This window comes from Hemiscyllium ocellatum, chromosome 31 (assembly GCF_020745735.1).
Source record: "Hemiscyllium ocellatum isolate sHemOce1 chromosome 31, sHemOce1.pat.X.cur, whole genome shotgun sequence".
Lineage (NCBI taxonomy): Eukaryota > Metazoa > Chordata > Chondrichthyes > Orectolobiformes > Hemiscylliidae > Hemiscyllium > Hemiscyllium ocellatum.
The window spans coordinates 45,097,441-45,119,384 of NC_083431.1; positions in this window are offsets into that span (position 1 = coordinate 45,097,441).

Sequence of the window (21,944 nt, forward strand, 5' to 3'; positions counted from 1 at the left end):
TGAGCTGGTATCTTATAGAAACCCTCCAGCTGCACAATTGTTGTTGAAAGTGTATAGTTAATGTAACGTAAAAATTACTGTAACAATTGCGGTGGCTTAATGGTTACCACTGCTGCCTCATACTGCCAGGGACTGAGGTTCGAATCCATCCTCAGGCAAGTATCTGTGTGGAGTTTGCAAATTCTCCCGATGTCTGCGTGGGTTTCCTCTGGATGCTGCAGTTTCCTCCCACAGTTCACATTGTGCAGGTTAAGTGTATTGGCCATGCTAAATTGTCCATAGTGTCCAGGGATGCGTAAGTTAGGTGGATTAGCCATGGGAAATGCAGAGTTATAGGGAGAGGGTGGGGGAGTGCAGGGGTGTGGTGGGTCTGGTTGGGATGCTCTACAGACCGTCAGTGTGGACTTGATGGGCTGAATGACCTGCTTCCACACTGTAGGGATTCTATAGATGAATTGATATACTCAGCATGCTTGATAGAGAGAAGTCATAGATGATCACATTTTATGTCATGATCAATTTGGAATAGATCATAGATGCATACAGTATAGAAGAATATTTTTAGGTATATTACAAATAAAGCTTATCTTTGCAAACACATTTCCAATATTTGCACGAAAGGGATGATTTCACCCAACCTTGGTGTCAATTTATCAATTCTAAGGATTGAACCACAATAGGAAATGAATGTGTATCCTGTCAGTTTGATCCAAATTAGCCTGGGCCCATTCTGACACCTCATACTGTGAGAAGGGAATGTGGCGTCTATTGTAAAAGGTTACTTGGTATAACACCAGTGTCTGTAGTTACACAACATTTCTACAGTGGAAAACCATGCACTGACCACTTGAGAGGAATCTGGGATTCTGAAACAATCTTTTGGGTTAATTTGAATAGTGGAGTACATGCTGTTCAGCCTCCACTTGTGAGCTATTACACAGTCTGTGACATTTTATGCAATGGTGCGCTGCATCACTGCAGTGTGAGGGAGCTGAAATTGGTGGTAGTAGGAATAAAGCATGGTGGCACAGTGGTTAGCACTGCTGCCCCACAGCACCAGAGACCTGGTTCAAATCCCACCTCAGGCAACTGTCTGTGTGGAGTTTGTGCATTCTCCCTGTGTCTGTGTGGGTTTCCTCTGGGTGATCTGGTTTCCTCCCACAGTCTAACGATGTGCAGGTTAGGTGAATTGGCCATGCTAAATTACACTGTAGTGTTATATGTAGGGGAATGGGTCTGGGTGGGTTGCTCTTTGGCGGTTGGTGTGGACTTGTTGGGCTGAAGGGCCTGTTTCCACACAGTAAGTATTCCCATATTCTTCTGTTGCATGTGAAAAATGGTTGGTGGGTTCTGGCTATAATAGAGGAGAGGGTGGCAGAGCCAGTTTAGTTTTCAGTACAATACTGGGCTTAGCTGTGAAACCTCAAATACAGACACTCAGTGCTTGGCTCATACAAGAAAGAGGCCGCTTATACAAGGTAACAGAGGGATCTTGTTATCCAAGGACTCTTATCCGAGCAAAAGCACATTGAATAGGGATAGTAGTTGGAAACAAAAAGGCTGAAAGACAGGAAACAGTACCGGTGAACAGTTATTTTTCAGATTGGACGGAGGCATGCATTGGAGTCTAGAGGTCAGTTTCGGACTGTTATTTTTGTTGGTAAATATTAATGATTTAGACATGGGTGTGCAGGGCACAATTTCCTAATTTATAAAACTGGAAATATTGGAAATGGAGAGGAGGACGTAGATAGACTGGTGGTGGAATTACAGCAGATGAGTGGCAGATGAAATTTAATGCAGAAAAGTGTGAAGTGATAAATTTTGGTGAGAAGTCCAAGGAAAGGCAATACAACTTAAGAGCTACAATTCTAAAGTAATTACAGAAACAGAGGGGCAGGACTATTAGTGGACAAATCATTGAAGGAGACAGGTCAACTTGAGAAAATGGTGAATAAAGCATGTGGGCTTCTTTGTAAGATCCCAAAAGGAAGGATGTGATGTGATGTGATGTGATGTGATGTTACACAGTTATGTTACATTGATTTGGTTCAGCTGGAGTATTCTGTCCCATTCTGGATGCCACACTTTAGGAAGGATGTGTATGACATTGGAAAGAGTACAGAAAATTCAAGGAAATGGCTCCTGGGATGAGGAACATGGATGGATTGGATAAAGTGTGGCTGTTCTCTGTCAGAAGAGAAGATTAAAAGGGTATTTGTTTCAAATCAAGAGGAGTCTGGGTATAGTACGCAGAGAGAAACACTCTTATTAGCAGGAGGTATGAGGAGCACAGGGCACTAGTTTAAGGTGATTAGCAAAAGGAGCAATAATGACAAAACAACATTTTTTTTAAATGCAGGGAGTGTTTAAGGATAGGAATGCTATGCCTTAGAGTGTGGTGGCGACAGATTCAATTGTGGTTTTAAAAGATAATTGAACAATTATCTGAGGAGGAAAGAATTGTATGGCTGAGGGGAAAAGTCAGGGTAGTGGGATTAGGTGGGTGACTCTTGCAAAGAGCCAGAACAGACACAATGGGCTAAATGTGCTTGCATGTGCTGTAGCTATTCTGTGCTTTTATGAAAATAGTGTTTCATGCTATATTTGTTGTTCCAAGTGACTTGTTGCCAATGCTTGACTTTTGTAAGATGAACAGGAGGTACACTTTTAATCTTATGTTTATGGCTGTGAGCAAAGTTAATACACAATTTATTAACCACTTTCTCAAACTGCCCTGCACCTTCAATGATTTGTGGTTTGTTTATACTGTGATAATTTTCTGTTAAAAGGAACAAGTCATAAAAGTAAATATCGGCTAGTGTTATACAAGGGTTTCTTTTCAGTAACTAGTTTGCACTCATCAAGTAGAGAACCACTAGCAGTACAGAATGGAATATTCTCCTAATGCATTGATATCTTCCAGCTTAAAAACTGCTTAGTTAGACACAGAATAATGCAATATCTCAACAAATGGCTTATTCCTCATAGTCAGAGATTAAAGCCTTTAGTACTAGATTTTCAGTTTCCCCAGCCAGCCATTCTTGTAATTCCTCAGAGTGAGACTGTTGATTCAGTTAGTTTTACACCATTGGCCCATGTTGAGATTGTTCATGTCGGGCTCTGATTTTAGAGGAGCTGGACTATATTATATGTAACTGGGATTCCCACTTATTGAGTTATTAAATTAAATTGGTCAGAATAAAAGAATGTGAAACTTACTCCTGAGGCAGCATAGTGGCTCATTCTCCCTATGTCTGTGTGGAGTTCTTCTGGGTGCTCTGGTTTCCTTCAGTTCAAGTTGAATTGAAATCCAGATTCCAGAGGTGAACAGACAGTTCAGTAACTCACTGTACTCTCCCTAAGATGGCTTCAAGTTAATAAATAATTAGAAAATATAGTTAAGTCAATCTCTGGAAATATTTTTTATTCATTTGTGCTTTGTTGTTTCTAGGCTTGACTACCCACCAGTGTCCCAGTCAACGTTGCCATCTTCGACTCTACATTAAAGTGAAACTCTGCTCCTTCTGTCATACCCCACACAAGTCCCACTCATTCCTCACTCTTGTGCTGCTGACCTACACTGGTTCCTGGTTTGGCAACATGAAAACGCTCAGCTTTATTTTCAAATCCAATCCCTCATTCTCTCTGTCATCTTCTTTAATCTTATGAGACTTACATACCCCTCAACTCTGGTATCTTGTATATGCCTCGTTTCAATCATTCTACTATGGCAGCAGTACCTTTAGTTCATACACTCCTTCCCAAATCTTTCTCCCGTTCTCTCTTCTATCATAGCTTCATAAAATTTACTCCTTTAATAAACTATTGGCCATCTGTTCTAATACAGTAAGTTTCCATTTTAAGTTGCCTAGTTTTAAATTGTCCTTCTTTCATGAAGGTCAGTTAACCGGTTCTGTACTTGTATTTAGCAGCATCAGTTTTATTTTAAAGTCCTTTCACACCTGCTGTGACATAGGGCTATGTGACTTGATTGGCATCATCTTGAAGTGACCCCTGCCTCTGACCTCTGACTCTCTGTCACACTGAAAAACCTCCAATTTGCAGCATTTGCATTCCATCAACCCTTACAGTCCTTCAGTTCAACGTCTCTTCCTCTCTCAGCTTTTCCTTTTGCCATCTGTTCAAATGGTTCCCACCAAAGTTACATTTTCTGCCTCAGACCCCTCTGAAAGCAAGGATCTGAGAGAAGGAAGCAACCATCCAAAGAGGCAAGCAGCGAGAGATTCTGTGGGATGAGCAGTCTGCAGCAACCAATGTGATCATGGAGCAGCAGAAGCCACTAACCAGAAGTTTGGCAGTGAGAGGGGAGTGGCAGAGGCCATGAAATGGGGATCAGCAAGATCAAGGGTCTGCAGTGATTAAGAGGGTCAGGAATCAAGGTATGTGATGAACAGGGGTGTCAACAATCCAGCTTGTTGAGTGTGTCCAATGCAGTGGTATGTCTTGTTGCCATTAGCTATTCACCTGAGTGAAGTTGTTTCCTCAAGAAGTGTCATCCTGTATCACAAGTGGTTGTCATGGTACCTGTCATTGTTCTATTTCAATTGTTGGGTTGCTGTGGACCTCTGGATCTGATGGTTGATGTCTTGTGCAGGTGGTGTGCTTACCTCTTCCTGCTCAGCTGCCTAATGTTGAAGAGCAGACTCTCCAGTTGGGGTATGGATCTGTGGTTGTGATAGTATATCTGATTGTTCACTTTAACTGTGTATGATCAAGGTGACAAGTGCTCCATGCAAGTTGCCACTTGGGCTTGCTTGTATTGTGAGTGTTGAAGGTCTGTACCCTGACAGGCTCGAGCAGTTTAGTTAAAATTTGAGCATTCAAATCCAGTTGACACTCCAGTGCTGTACTCAGGAACTGCTGTATTGAGATGCTGTCTTTTGTACCTGATGTCAAACTGAAGCCTATCTAGTCCCTCCAGTGAATGTAAAATCACTATTTCAGAGAAGGACTGGATTGATCTCCCTTGCATCCTTGCCAATATTTATTCCTCAGTCAATGTTTTACCTGGTTTTCATCACATTGCTGTTTATGGTAGCTTTTTGTATACAAATTTAATGCTGTATCCATTACTTCACAATAGTAACATTGATTCAAAAGTATTTTATTGACCATAGAGTGCATTAGACGCCCTCCTGACATACTCAGCATTACATATGCCAGTCTTCAGCCAATCTGATTCATTTCACATGACATCAAGAAATTGGCATCCTATCCACTACTTCCAACATTTAGTCCCTCCAGCCCGACACAGACTGGCAGCAGGTGTATATCATCTACAAGATGCACTGCAACAACTCACCAGGGCTACTTATCACAACACCTTCTAAACCACCATCACCTTGAATGATAAGGACAACAAATGCCATGACCTACAAGTTACCCTTTAAACCACACTCTTCTTGACTTGGAACTGCATCACCATTCCTTCATTGTTACAAGGTCAAAAATCTAAAGCTGCCTTCCTAACAGCATTATGAGTGCACCTAGTCTATCATGGACTGCAACAGTTCAAGAAATAAGTGTACCGTCATCTTCTCAAGGTAGATCTCCCAGCTACCTTCCCCCTAGCCCCACCCCCCTCTCATTTATCTCACCACCCCCTCGGCTCACAGCCTCATTCCTGATAAAGGGCCTTTGCCCAAAATGTTGATTTTCCTGCTCCTGGGCTGTTGCCTGGCCTGCTGTGCTTTTCCAGTATCACACTCTCGATCCTACCTCATTAAAGATGTCATTTGTCAAGTTTAAAACTTAAAAATGAAAATCAAGTGGCCTTTGGGAATTGATCTAAGCTGATCTTTCTACTTTATCTTGCTGCTCAAATACCATTCCTGAAGTATGTGTAATAATTACTTTCCTTCCTGTGTACATAGTTTCATTAAATTTAATTTGCCTTTAATCTGTCTACATATTTATTCTGCCAAATGTATTCTGCAACTTCTGAGTTGCTTCCTCCAATACCACTCACAGTTTGGTATTATCAACCAATTTCACCATTTTGTGCAGAGTCCTTTAATCCACTTTCTTTAAAGACTTGAAATCATAAGATGTTTTACACCATCTGATGTTAACATCTCTCTGTTATGTTCAAACTTGAATGGGCCATAATGCTCAAGATGTAATTTGACTAGATACTACACAGGTTATTCATGGCATCATTCAATTTAGGTTCTACTGTTTTAGTTATTATTTCGCATTCTGTTTGTTCTATTGCACCTCTACAGCAATGGAACTTGTTGACGACCAAGATTTTGAATATCTCAAAGTCTTTCAACTTCAAACAGGTTTCTCTCCCTATCACAGTACCATCATAACTCTTAGCAAAATCACAAAACGCATCCTTTATGACTGTGACAAAGGTTAGCAATTCCTCTTCATCATTCTTGACCTGCCTGCTACCTTTAATACAGTTGAACACATTATCTTCCTCTAATATCTCACCACTCTTGTCCAGCTGATGGGACTGCATTGTTTTGTTTCATCCATTTAACAATTGCTGAGTGTCATCTGTAATGGCTTCTTTTCCCATTCCCTCTGGATATCTCCAAGAATCTCTCCTTGACATTCTCCTAATTCTTATTTATGCTACATCATCCAAAAACACATCAATTTATATAAAAGCAAAGTACTGAGGATGTTGGAGATCTGAAATAAAATCGGGAAGTATTGGAGAAACTCAGCAGGTCTGTGCAGGAACTCTGAAGAAATGTTTTGCTGGACTCAAAATGTTAACTCTGTTTTGTTTGCTCCACAGATGCTGCCGGACCTGCTGAGTTTTCAACACTTCCTGTTTTCATTTCAATTTATGCATTTACGCATCACCATCTACCTCACCGGCCGCTTTTTCTTGATAGCTCCATTGTTGCTCATTTATCTAATGGTCTAACTGACAATGAGCAGAAATGTCTTTGATCTAATTATTGGAATGCCAAAACCATTCTTCAGTCCTCACTACAAACTCTGTCCCTAGCTACTGACTCTAAACTGCCCCTGGCAACCAAAGCTGAGCCAGTCTGTTCACAATCTGGTGTCATATTTAACCAGAGCTGGGCCTCCCACACATCTGTGTCATAACTATGACTGTTTATTTCTATCTTTGTAAAGACACAAAGCCAGCCCTGCTTCAGTTCATCTGCTGCTCTTATTTTGTGTGTTGACTCATTCAATGTCTTCTGGCCAGCCTCCAAGGTTTAACCTCCATAAACTTAAGGTCATCCAAAACGCTGCTGCCTGTATCTTTACTTACACTAATTCCCAATCGTCCATTATGCATCTCCTTGCTGACCAATATTCACCCATTCCTGTTTGAGTAATGTGTCATTAAAACTCTCATCTTTGTTTTCAAATCCCTATACAATTTTTCCTTTCTTTTCTGCCTGTGATCTCTGGTCCCACAACCTTCTGAGATATCTGAACACCTAATTCTGGACTGTTGATCTTTCTTTAAAATCTCCAAGTACAGAAAAAGCTGGAGAAACTCAGCAGGTCTGTCAGCATCTAAGGAGAAGGAAACGGAATTTATGTTTGCACTGCAATCAAAGATATTTCTGCTCATTGTCAGATTCACATCAGATTCAAATCCTGACCAATCTTTTGGGCATCTGTCCTAAATTCTCTCATGTGGTTCAATGTTAGATTCGCTTTGTATTGCTTTCGTGGCGATGCTTGGGTTTCATATGGTGAAGCAGCATGCACGAAGGTGAAGTGAGAGGGTAGGAAATCACAGAGAAGAGGGCGGCGTTGCCATTGTCCAGGTTTTGCTTGTAAAACAAAAGATACATTTGGTCACACCCTGACCCTGTGGATCAAGACATTTCACATTGCAGGACCCTATGCTGACAAAAAGCAGTTGTCCAGTGGAGTTGCAACCACTCAGGTCCTTCATCATAGTGATCTTTTGTAGTTTCAGCAGGCCTGGTTATGGTGCATGAAACTAGTATGTAAATAACAGTGTTTGTTTAATGTTTCACTCTCAACAAGGTCAACAACATTCTTAGAGGAGGCACACTATCCAATATTTACACTAACCAATATTTTACATGACCCAGTATAAAATTTTATCTGATGCTGATATTGTTTTATATCTAGCTGAAGTTCTAGGGCCATTAGACCATAAGACATAGGAACAGAAGTCTGCTCTGCCATTGAATGAGATCAAAGCTAATCTGATAATCCTCAACCCCTCATTCCTACCTTTTTCACATAATCCTTGATTCCCTTACTGATTAAAAATCTGTCTATATCAGCCTTGAATATGCTTAATGACACAGACGTGAAAGCTCTCTGGGCTGAAGAATTCTACAGATTCACTCCCGGTGAGAGAAATTCCTCCTCATTTCTGTCTTAAATGTATGACCCGCTATTCTGAGAATATGCCTTGCGGTTCTGAGTTCTCAGAAAGGGGAAAACAAGTTTTCTGCATCTACACTGTCAAATCTCCCAAGAATCTTGTATTTTCCAACAAGGTCGCCTCTCAGTTTTCTTTGCCTACCCCAGAAGATGTGTCATAACATGTTTGAACTGGTTGAGTAAAAATATGCTTAAAGTTATATCAAGACTAAAGTAAGATAATCTAAAAGCAGTAGTGCAATATGTAGCAGAATGATCAGTCTGGTCAGTACTTAACTTCTGTATTTCTAACCAGATCGGTCTCTAATACAATAAAGAACTGCAGCTGCTGGAAATCTGAAACAAACACAGTAAATGCTGGAGAAACTCAGCAAGTCTGGCAGCATCTGTGCAGAGGGAAACAGAGTTAATGTTTCATGTCCTGTGACTGCTTTATACTTTAATTTGACAGTTTCCCCTTTTTAATTTAATCAGTTGAAGCTTATCTTTGATTCCTCTGTTTCCATTGGAATCTTTCTGTCACATCTGTAGCACCAGGGCTATTCCAGTTTGATTTTAATCACATTGGTATCCAGTTGTCAGAATGTTAATTTTTTAAAAAATTTAGCATCTTCAGAAATAATTTTAAAATACAGAATGGAGGAGTTGACTTTGCAAAATTCTATGATAAATCCTGAATCTAGATTGTATTAACAGACTGAGCAATTATGATGTTTCATTATGCTGAACACGTGATAGAAGTACAATTTGTTGTATGACAGTGAATCAAGGTGGTATTTGAAAGGGACCTGCTGCTGTCAAATTTTACAGTTAGTTTCTCCATATGTCACAATGAGAAAATGATTTGACATTTTTGTAAGCTATTCATGTGTATCCAGTCCAGGAGTTGTGGTTACAGTTTCTGTATGTTCTCAATTGATAATGCCCCACCTTAAATGAATCATAGCTGACAGGCAGTTGGGGCCAATTATATTTCTTATTTGCAGATATAAGAGATGGATATACATGGTAATCGTATTTCTTCAGAACCTTGCTTGTCAGTTCTTGCAAGGGAAGACAGGTAGGGCCACATTCTTCTTCTCTATGTAATGCAACCACTTAATGGAGCTGTTTGGCAACGCCACAGTTGATGAGTCTCGTCATGACTGTAGTTGTGAGATCTATGTAGTCGTCCAGTAGGATCTATGAAAATCAAGTTGTGTAAGGAGCCAAACCCAATTCTACGTCAAATCAGATTGTCAGAAAAGGTTGCCACCCCCATTTGAAAGTAAAAATGTGGGTCTGTCATTGATTCAAATTTCCATTTCATCTTGGGAAAAGTATTGAATATTCACTAAAATAACTTTCACTTATTCACCTCCTCTTCTGTCCTGGTCTGCTATAAATAAGGCCCCTGATCTGACTACCCCTTCCATATCTCTCTCTTTCTATCTTTCTATCACTATCTGGGCTCCAACTCCACTCATTCGCTCACCTGTCTCCCGACATATCCCAACCTCATCTTTGGCACAAATCCACTTTATCCCAGCAGCTATTAGTTCTGATGAAGGGTTACTAGACTTGAAATGTTAACTCTGCTTTCTTCCCCAAATGCTGTTAGACCTGCTGAGTTTCACCAGCAATTTCTGATTTTGAATTGAATAGTTATGCCTGAAGCCAAACTTACCAAGACCCTTTGGCTCTTTTGGATAGGGCAAGTTTAAATGAATAGATTCAGAGCCTTCTTAATGGTTTCCTTTTACCAAAGAGTTTGTTTAAATAGACTTTTCAAATTGTAATCCAGGTTTTCAAGCAAATGAACCAACTGTGCTATCCTCCTGTATTGAAATATAGTTTTAGTTTAGTGTAAGATAGAAAAAAAACTTGCAGTTTTATAATGTACATCACAAACCAAGGACTCCAAAGCACTTTATAGCTAATGAAGTAGTTCTGAACAGTCAGCCCTGTTGAAATGTAGGAAAAGTTGCAGCCGATTTGTGCAAGAAATAAATGACCAGATGAAGAACTCAATTGCTGTCCTTTGAATAGTACTGAAATGTCCACCTTATTTATGTATTTGTCTTTGGGGTGGGTTTGAACCCACAGCCTTCTGATTCAGTCAAGGCCTTCTTGATTTACATTTTCACCTCTGAGTTAGAAGATGGCGTCAAGTTCAATTCCAAGGTTTAACCACATAATGTATTCAGGCCCTTTATTCTTTCATGGGATGTAGGAGTTAACTGGCATTTGTTGTCCATTCCTAAATACACATGTATGACATGACTTGGTACAATTTCAGGAAGCAGTTTGCTGTGGGCTTGGAGTCACATATAGACCAGATCAGGTAAGGACAACAGATTTTCTTCCCCAATGAGCATTAGTGAAGCAGTGGGTTTAAAACCACCTATGATGGTTGTGTGGTCACCAGTACTTGCTTTATTTACCAGATGTTATTCTGATTCTACCAGCTGTCCTGTTGGCTTTGGATCCTGTAGTCTCAGAACAGGAACATGGGCCTCTGGATCATTGGTCTGGTCACATTGCACTGTTAGAGGCACCATTTTTTCAGATGAAATCAATGGTTGTTTTCCTTTCTCCAGTGATTGTAAAAGATTCTAACGCACTAATCAAAGGATTCTCCTGCTCTGAATTAATAACAGATTATCTGGCTGTTCACGTTATTGTTGTTTGTGGGAAAATTATTGTTGTTCTGCGCACGCACAGAACAAAAGTAATTTATGGGTGATGCTGCATGTGTCAGAACCAAGTTCTGCTTTTGCTCAACCTATTAGAATAATGTGCAGCTGATCTATGAGCTAACTACATTGTGGGGGCCAGACCTTAAAATCATTCATCTTTCATAGAATCCATTAGGTGTGGAAGCAAGCTATTCAGCCCATCGAGTCCACCTCGACCCTTGAAGAGCATCCCACCAAACCCACCTCCCTGTAACCCTGCATTTCCCATGGCTAATCCACTAGCCTGCACATTCCAGGGCGCTGTGGGCAATTTAGCATGGCCAATCTACCTATCGTGCACACCTTTGGATTGTGGCAGGAAACTGGAGCACCTTGAGGAAACCCTCATAGACGTGGAGAGAGTGTGCAAAGTCCACACAGATAGTTGCCCGAGGCTGAAATTGAACCTGCATCACTGGCACTGTGAGGCGGCAGTGCGAACCACTGAGGGACTATGCTGTCTCAGGAATAGGTTTCCACTACATGTTTCACATGCTTTTGTTCTGACCAGTTTAATTTTATAAACTAAATTAATTTAATGAGTGGGAATCCCAGTTACACACTTTACAATCCAGCTCCTCTAAAATCCATGGAAAGCTTCTAAAGCTGACTCCTGTGCTAGTTGCATTGGTTCTGAAGAATAATTCACTGTCACAGAGGAGTTCACGACAGCATTTAATAAAAGAGGAAACTTGAATTTATATCACAGCTTAAAAAAATGTTCCAAAACACATCCCAAAGTGTAGGACTTTTCATATGTAGTGTTGGAAATGTGGCTTCAATTTTGTGCACCAGAAACAGATTATTTGGCCCAACAAGTCCACACTGACCCTCCAAAGAGTAACCACCCGGACGCATTCCCCAACCCCTATTACTCTACATTTTCCCTGACTAATGCACCTAATTACACATCCCTGTGCACTATGAGCAATTTAGCATGGCCAATTCACCCATGCTGCACATCTTTGGACTATAGGAGGAAACCAGAGCACCCGGAGGAAACCCACGCAGACACGGGGAGAATGTGCAAACTCCACACAGACAGTTCCCCCATGGCTGAAATCAAGCCTGGGTCCCTGTTGCTGTGATGCAGTAGTGCTAACCATTGAGCCACTGTGCCACAAGGAACAATATGATAATGACAGATTATCTATTTTTATTATATTAATTCACTAACTCCACATTGTGCCATTTTTAAATGTCTGCTTAAGAAAGTGTTTGGGACCTTGATTTAACACCTCAGTATTGCATTGGAGTGTCAACCTTCTGCATGGATCATTGAAATGGGATTTGAAGATGCAACCTTTTGTTTAGGGGGAGAAGGCTGTAATTTCCTTTGCACATCAAGGTTTCACAGTTCTGTGATTATTAAATGTCCATCACATTCAACTAATCAAATACCACAAAGAAAATATGTTGGCAAATGGCCTCATAGACAGCATTACATACTTACCTGATGATTCAACTGGGTCGAGTATTACAAACATGCTCTATACTCAAGTATTAACCAGGTGTAACATTTACTAAAATACAGACAAGGTGTCATGACATCCCGATGTTACATTCTAACATTGCAAGATACGGGTATTTGTGACCATAAACCAGCATTCAAGAACAACCATGATATTCATTAACAGCAACAATTTGATTTGTAAAGTTCTTTTAATATAGTTAACATCTTGAGCAGTTTCACCAGAGTGTGATCAGACAAAAACTGCCAATGAAAACAACTACAAAGTAGATCAGATTTGTCCAAGAGCCTGATTGAAGAAGTCGATTTTGAGGACTGACTTAAATCAAAGTAGTAGAGAGGTCCAGAGCATCCAAGGTAGGGTGTTACACAGCCACACATGCCATTGTGGGATGTGGATGTAAGATATGAGACAGGAGGTATTTTAGTTGAACTCAGCAGCATTTGTTCCTACAGCCAGCAACTCCAAGCAAATCTATGTGTAACAGAACAATGCATGGTGTCAAATAAAAATATAGAGACTTCACTGTCTGGGGAAAACAAGGATTTCCTGCTGTTCAGAACAACAGCAATCACTGGCTGATAGGCTCGTCAGTTCGCTGATCTGTGCACCAGATTGGCGGCTTTGGACACCAAACATCCTGATGAACAGGCTACCAGGGTAATGAGCCAGGGCATCCAATTAGCACTGTATAAATCCCTCTCCTGGGATAAAGTTAAAGATCACACAACCCCAGGTTATAATCCAACAGGTGTATTTGGAAACACTAGCTTTCAAAGCGCTGCTCCTCCATCAGGTGGTTGTGGAGAATAAGACCATAAGACACAGAATTTATAGCCACAGGAGTTCAGTGTGATGGCGATGTAATGATATATTAAACAATTTTAGATTCAGTCTTTCATCTTTTAGAATGGGATGTGCTGGTTTCTGCTCTTTGGTATGTAAATCCCAGAACTTATTTTAAATTACAGTCACAAGACATCTCTAGCTTTTCTAACAACAGACAATGCATTAAGGTGTGAGGTCTGTCTGTGTCCCAATATTGAGCCAAACTGGTTCTATTTCTAAAGTGCGATTTAGAATCTTACATGGATTCCTGCAATTTTTGAGCAAAATAAAATGTAATTTTGCAAAAACAAATTCACCCCATAAATGTACATGTGTGCGTGTGTAGGAGAGATAGAGTGATTGTGTGCATGTGAGTGTGTGGGTGTGAGTGCATGTGATAGTGTCTGCATGGGTGTGTGAGTCTAAAGGAGTATGTGTGTGAGAGAGTGTGTAGTGCAGTGGGGTCACCCGTAGTGTGAGGCAGAAGTTTTAGAGGAAGTCAAGGGACTTTAAAGCAGTTTAGTTTTTAACATATGTAACTCTAATTTCTGTTTATTGAACAAACATTGTCAGAATAAAGGAAAGAAGAACACACGCTGGAAGATGTCTCCTGAAAGACAAGTTGTTCAATGGTTGATTCTCGTTTTCATGGTTTGTTTCTCACAGGAAGAAATAAAACAAATGATTTCACATTGCAGGAACCGGAAAACCTGTAATAAAATATCTGTAGAATGTGGTGTCTCTTATTGCCTTCAAGGAATCTTATTGTCTTCAATAATGACCTGATGAGGGGGGGAGCAGTACAGCAGGGATGAGTCACAGTAGGAGATTAGATCTTTACTTGGCCAGTGGTATCGTTCAGCATTGTGTACACCAGCAGGTGTAGGAAGTGAGTTCCACCCTCTATTCTTGCAGGGGGAAGAGTTCCACTACATTCCCATGCTTAGTCAGACTTGTTGACATTTAAGAGAAGCTGGGAACATATGAGAATGAACTCCAGCAACACCACTTTGCAGAATCTTGAGAAAATTGTCACCTTTTCATAGCAAGTGGTATTCTGGGAGAGTTCAGTTGTTCAATAGTTTTACTAATTGTACGTTCTTGTTTTTTGTCCCTTATAAATAAATATTTTGTGGAGTCTATATCTGAAATTATAGGGCTGTTACTTTACAATACAAGAAGAAATTGTCTTTATATAGCAACCTTAACATTGGAAAATATGCCCAAGGACTTCCTGGGAGCATTATCAGAAAACAGAAAATAGGAGCAGGTGTGGGCCATTTGGCCCTTCGAGTCTCCTCCACCATTATATGTGATTATGGCTGATCATCCAACTCAACACTCTATTCCCACATTCTCACCATACCCTTTGATTCCCTTAGCCCGAAGAAATATATATATATAAGTCCTTCTTGAAAACATTTAATATTTTGTCCTCAAATGTTTTCTGTTGCAGAGACTTCTACAGACTCCCCACCCTGAATGAAGACATTTCTCCTCATTTCAGTCTTAGAATAGGCCATTTAAGACTCTGGTCATTGGGAACACACTTCCTGCATTTACCCTGTCTTGTTAGAAGTTTTAGGTTTCTATGAGATTCCCCCTCATTTTCCTAAATTCTAGTGATTGAGTCCTAACTGATTGAGTCTCTCCTGTCAGGCTTGCCATCTCAGGAATCAGTCTGGTAGAAGATTGGCTGTGTAGATTATTCCTTTACCACCGCTTCATTAGGGAAGAATGTACAAGAAGTTGTTTGCAGCTTGGAAAACACACTAACTGATATGTGTGAAACAACAGGCAGCATCCTATCGAGGTCTGAACGATGTAGACTAGGGTGAAAAAAGTGTCAGAATTGTATGGGAAGTCGAGCAAGGGTCAATCTTAATGTCAGAAACAACTTGTTCATCTTTTCACTAAATTCCAGGTGAGGAGGTAAGATTCTCAATAGTCAGCAGTGTGTTGCCTATGTGTGATTATTACTTATCAACAATCCTATTTACAGTACATCTTGCCTCATTAAATGAAGTGTTCTATCATATCTTCTGCTATGAGGAAAGTAGGCACTCAAAATTCTTGACATGGAAGTCTGACTGGGTACCTGGCAACTCCGGCTTGCTGCGTGCTCCAAAGCACCTTCCTGATGGACACTGGGCAAGTGTCAGGGTACGGTCCATGGATATCAGCCACAGAGACTTCACGTTCACAGATAACAACCGAAAGATCTATGGATGCTACAAATCAGAAGCAAAAACAGAAGTAGCTGGAAACGCTCAGCAGAGCTGGCAGCATCTGTGGAGAGATATCAGAGTTAACATTTTGGTGACCCTTCCTCACAAATTCCTCAGAACATCCAAAGATACTATCTTCTGACATGTACCCATCTCTAAGAATCCCAAAGACACATTTTTGATTCACTTGCAGGATGCTTCTGCACTTTCATGTTGCACCTCAAGCTGCACAAGTAACTATTAATGTAATACGCAAGGATACTGTACTCTTAAGGACACACACCCAGTTCATGGACTGCTGCGGGCTCTACCTCCAAGCTTTATGCTCACTATCATGGCATTCACTCACTTGGAGCCTCCACTCTGATCAGAGCATCCCTGCCTTTCATTGCCTTTTCCTACCTTGCCCCTCAGCCAGAGATATCAAGCACACCATGCTGCTGTTTTGCTGTGCCATTAAGCACAGAGACAAAGCCAGAAAGCTTGTCCTGATTGTCAGCAATCTGGGTGAAGTCATGGGGGATAACCTTTGGTCAGGAAATTCCAGCATAATAAGTGATGGATTGCCTCCGAGATCTGTCCAGGGGTTTTGAGCACAGTCTTTCAGCCTCTCGGGGTGGTCAGTGTCAGGATCCTGTCCTCAATGACGGGTGAAGGGTTGAACATCAGGCAGCCCAACACTCTTCTCCATCCTTTCTGGTGGGCGCTAGTGAGCAAGGGTTGATGTTGCAGGTAATAGGTGAAGGTGTTAGAATTTGAGCCCTATAGTATCAGCGATAATGTGAGTGTGAAGTATTAGAAAGAAGGTGGTGGCATTTATGCTGGCAAAGCGGTGTTCTGTCTATCATGCCGTGCAGTCTTCCAGATGGTTGAGACTACACTCACTAGATTGGCAACATTGAACCAGACTGGCATGGGCTGATGTTGTGGATTTCTCAACTGGTCCTAAGGGAGTAGGATGTCCTGCATCTGCATTACCCCATCCAGCAGGAGCATTAGGTCTCTGTCTGCAAAGCAGAGTGACAAATTTCTTTCTGACTGCCAAGACTGTAGCAAATGTCAGTAACTGTGCAGGACAGCTCCAGAGTGACAGTGATTGGCCGGTTACAAAATGACGTTTGAAGGGTGCAAGGGATGCTGGTCTATTCTGATGTCCTGGCAGCAAAGAGTTGTTCTAGATATGGTGAATGGTAGCACAGAGCGAGAATAGGATGAGTGGTCCCACAAGAGTAGGGTCAGTAGTTAATGAGGTGAGTTTGATCAGATGGGGCAAAGAAATTCCTGATGAAGGGCTTATACCAAAAATGTCGATTCTCCTACTCCTCGGATGCTGCCTGATCTGCTGTGCTTTTCCAGCACCATACTCTAGACAAGGAAGCTCACAGACACCGTCAGAGAGAAATGCTCCCAGAAACTCAACACCATGCCACAAATATAATGTCCAGCCCAGTGATACTTTTTGGATTCCAGACAAATTGACATCTTTTGTTATGGGTTCAGGAGAACACAGCTTAACAACATCCCTCTGATTGATCAGATTGCAGTTCAACATAGATTCTCTGAATCTTTTAGCTAAGTCTCATTTGCGTAAAGTGTTTTGGGAGCTTTCTTTTCCAAGCCCACATCTATCCATAGCCCAGATTTGCTCAGACCCTTCTAAGATTCTGTCCAATGTGAAGAAAGGAGGTCTCCAGAAAGTTAGCTGCAGCAAGCAATCTCACGCCCCTTTCTTTGGAAAGTTGATCTCTCCAATTTTCTGATGAAAGAGCAGAAAAACAGCATTTAGAAACTCTGAAAGAAATCATTCTAAAGCCAAATCCAAACACAACAAGACAGTCCTGGGTCCAACCAAACAACCAGTGAACTGATCATCACTGCGCAAGTAATACCAAAGTATTATCAACAAATTGAAAGGATTTTGAGACAAACCCATCCAGTTCAGTGATTTGGACTGGTGATACAGAACTGTGATCTTCTGACTATTATATTCACTCCATAAGTGATATTTGTATATTGAATACTTCTGGATATAGGTTTGCTCGCTGAGCTGGAAGCAGCAAGCAAACCTACATGCAAAACCTCAACCTGAGCTACAAATCTTCTCGAAACTCGTAAATGCTTCCTTTCTTTGTCTGCATGGGTCTGTACGTGTGGGAATTTAAAAAAGTGTAAAGTTTAAGATACATAAGTTAGAAAACCGTTTTTTTTACTGTTCTTGTTAAAGCTAAGAGTGTTACAATAAATAGAGTATTTTTATTGTTACTGAAGACACCTAGTAAGTTTGCTTTTGTGCTGAGGAGCAGTCAGTCAGAGACAAATTGGGATTTTTGGTCATTTCATTAGCTTTTAACATTGTGGTAATTACTATATGGTATACTTTGTCATATCTCACTGGAGTAGTGAGCTGGAAACTCACTACCCCAATGAGATGTGACAAAGTATACCATATAGTAATGTCATGGCATTTCCCCATTATCCTACAGTGGAGGAACCATTTAGGATTTGATTGGATCCATCAAAATGGAATCAGCTGAGTGCAGCCCCACTCAAAAGGACTGTCAGTGAAGAGGCTTTGGAGGATGAAATTGTGATTAACTTTGTCAAAAGCTGTAGACAATTCAAGAAAGATGAGTAGAGGAAAGTTTATCTTACAGATACATAGTCATGAATGACTTTGTAAATAGCCATTTCAATAGTGTCAGGATTCAATAGGAGTGCTTCAAACATAAAGTTGTGAAAAAATGGGCATGAATTTGGGAGGCATTCAAGGTATTTGGAGAGGAAAGGGCAGTTGGAGATGGTGTGATAGTTTGCAAGGACAGTGTGGTCACATGTTGGTTGTTTGAGGTATCAACTTGCAACTTTACTATTTTGCTATCATTATTACAGAGTGCATGGACCTCCCATCGATATACCATGCAACTACCCCTGGAGTTTGCAGGTAACTTTATGTCACCTTGATAGTTGTGACCTTCCTAAATGGAAGAATACTGAGACCATCACAATCCAATTTGCATTCATTCGTCAGCATTTGTAAGTCATAAGGAGCCCGGAGAGGTGACTGTAAGCCATCTTCTTGAAGCTGTTCAATACAACTTAATGACCATTTGGTTGACCTCGGATGGCAGTTAACAGTCAGCCACACTTAGACCTGACAAGTCAGGGTTCTTTCAATAAAGGAAATGTCAGGAACCAGTTTAGTTTTTAGAACAACTCTATATCTTTGTGATTGCATGTTGTTAGCAACATTTTATTTGTAGATTTTCACGTAAATTTTCAAATGGCAGTAAGCAGATTTGATTTTCAATTTACTTCATCATAAGGCCAATAGTATAACTCCAAACTACAATATTTCCAAGATCTTCCTGCATTGTAGCTCTAAACATACAGTACAAAGTATTGATGAACTGTGCTTATATGGTGCCGTTGGTATAATAAAGTCCAGATTATATCTACGAATACACTCTCTAATCTTTTTCTTGGTGTGGGCAGTGACTTCACATCTGAGTCTAGGAGTCACTATGTCGGCTGATCAACGTGCTCAGCGCCTTGGAGGAACCTCGAGGGAATGGTTCTGTGAATAATACTTAAGATTTAAGAAGTCACTGGAAGCTCAGTCTTTTAGATTGTACAGTGGAAACATGATAATCATATTGGGCCGTTGGTCTTCAGTTGAGTTACAGCAGCCTCCATTGTTGGCAATCCTGATCCAGTATTGCAGAGAATGCTGAAAAGTGGCAAAGATATCCAAGGTTCATGGAACAGTCCTTCTGAATTAATGACTTTCAATCCCTTGTGCATAATTTATTGGCCTTGTTAAAGTTTGTGAAGTTCGAGCTATGGAAATAGCTGGTTATCGAACTGCAGCCTCACTGGGGGATAAATCCTCAATTCGAATATCTGGATAGTATCAACAACTCTAGATCCACGTGGAACTTGGATATAAACTGGTGTATTTCAGCCTTAACAGCTTCATGTCAGGAAAAACAAATGCTTCAACACCATTTAGTAAGAAATAATCCACCTAGAAAGCTAACATTTCAAACTTCTCACATTATGTGCACTATCAAAATGCAAGATGATATTTTTTAAAAAGCTCAACAAAGTAGCACACCCGCCCTGTATCAGCTGCAACACCTAAGAAGGTGTGCCCATCAGGAGGTGTCTCCGTTCTCAGTTCTCAAAGTTCTTTGTACAAACCTGGAAGGACTGTGAAAAGCTCTGTGTCAGTTTTAATACATGATTGGTTTTGGCCCCACAGGCACTGCAATGACAGGTGTATGTGAAGTGCTCCCTCTGCAGTTGCTCTATCACCAAACACTGCCACCCCAGGAAGGTGTTAGAGAGGACAGAAAGATTTGCATTTGTATAAATGTTTAACAACCTCAAGGTGTACCAACGTGCTCAACAGCCAATTAAGGACTTCGAAGTAGCATCACTGTTATAATACGAGAAACCAAAGAGCCAATTTGTGCACAGCAAAGCCCATAAATTTCAATGTGACAATGATCAGGGAACCTATTTTCAGATTTAACCCCAAATCTACAGACTGCTCTGGTACAGGTCTGGATTCAACTGAAGATTCGATCCATATTTGCTGTGTATCCCTTAATACCTTTGGCTAATATGATTTCATTCAGGGATGGTCAAGATGCATTTAGTTTGTTATTTGAGCTGCAAGAACCTTGCAATGATATTCATTCATGTAACATTTGAGTCTCTTACATAATTAAAAAGAATCAATAAGATGGGTGTAAGTGCAACTTGTCTGTGTGTATAATATACATAATCTTCCGAGCACTTTAACAGCTGTTGCTTTGAATAGCTAAACCCTGGAGACAACCATTGCTACTGTACAAGCAGGCTTTTACTCAGCCAGTCATTATCTTAATGATTACTGAGAATAAAGTGTTTTCGTAATGGACACCAGTTAGAATCCAGTCAGTTTGGAGTATTGAGGGGTGTTGTTGCTACTGGCAACAGTACAGCCTTATTCATTCTTAAGCTGTACAGCTGTAATTTGGAAGCAGGGGAATCAGGATTGTGCTCACCAAAAGGCTTGGCATTATTGGCTGCTGCAAGCCTGGCTCGTCTTTCTGATTTCTAAGGAACGATAAACATGGGGGAACCTGACTAGGAGTGGCAGTGACTGGAGCAGAAGGGGACCAAAAAAATCGAGTCAGGAAGCAGCACTTAAAATAAAGCAAAATACTGTGGAGGCTGGAAATCTGAAACATGTATAGAGAATGCAGCAGAAACCCGACAGGTCTGGCAACGTATATAGAGAAAGAAACACAGTTAAAGTTTCCAGTCCAGAGTTATCTAGCATTTACCTGAACTTGGTCCATAACCTACTATAATCTGACATTTTAAGTGCACATCCAGATGCTTCTTAAATATTGCAAGAGTACCTGTGTCTGCCACCCTCTCAGGCAGCACTTTCCCATATTTCTACCCACCCTCTGTCAGACTTTCTGGAGGAAAAAAGTCACTGCATCAAGTCAAAAGTAAGGTTTACAACTTAATTTCTGTTTAGTGGCTCAAGCTAATGTAAACTTAGGCTGACATAAACGAGAATGAGGCAAAATATTCTTATTCAAAGACACAGCTATATTTTATGTAACAGGCCTTTTTATGTGAGCATATATATAGAATTCTAGTTTCTTCTGAAGAAGAGTTATATCAGACTCAAAACATTAACTCTTACTCTCCCCACAGATGCTGCCAAACCTCAGAGTTTCTGTAGCATTCTGTGTGTTTGGAGCAGCTCTGGTAGCTGCAGCTTGCTTTTAAAAGGGGAGTTCTGCTGTGACAAAACTGAACTTGTGTTTGCAAAACACTTCAATCTTCATGTTAGACCACAGTCTGAATGGTGAATGCTATAGTAGGCAGTTCTCCTGAGATGATATTAAGTCCTGGGCTTTATTGTTACATTCCCCTTACTGAGTTGCACTGGTATCGTGAAGAAATGGTGTAGTATTTCTAAATCAGGATGGTGAGTGGCTTAGAGTCCAATGTGCAGCTGGTGGTGTTTCCATGTATTAACTGCTCCTGTCTTTTGAGGTGAAATTGGTAGTGGGTTTGCAAGTTGCATTGGTAAATTTCTGCACTGCATCTTGTAGGTGGTACACACTGTTTCTACTGAGCGTGTGTGGTGAAGGGAGTGAAGCCTTGTGGACATGGTGCCAATCAAGTGAGCTGCTTTGTCCTGGATAGTGTCAAGCTTCTTGAGTGTTGTTAGATCTGAACCAATACAGGCAAGTGGGGAGTATTCCATCATACTCCTACTGTGTGTCATTTAGATGGTGGACAGGCTTTGGGGAGTC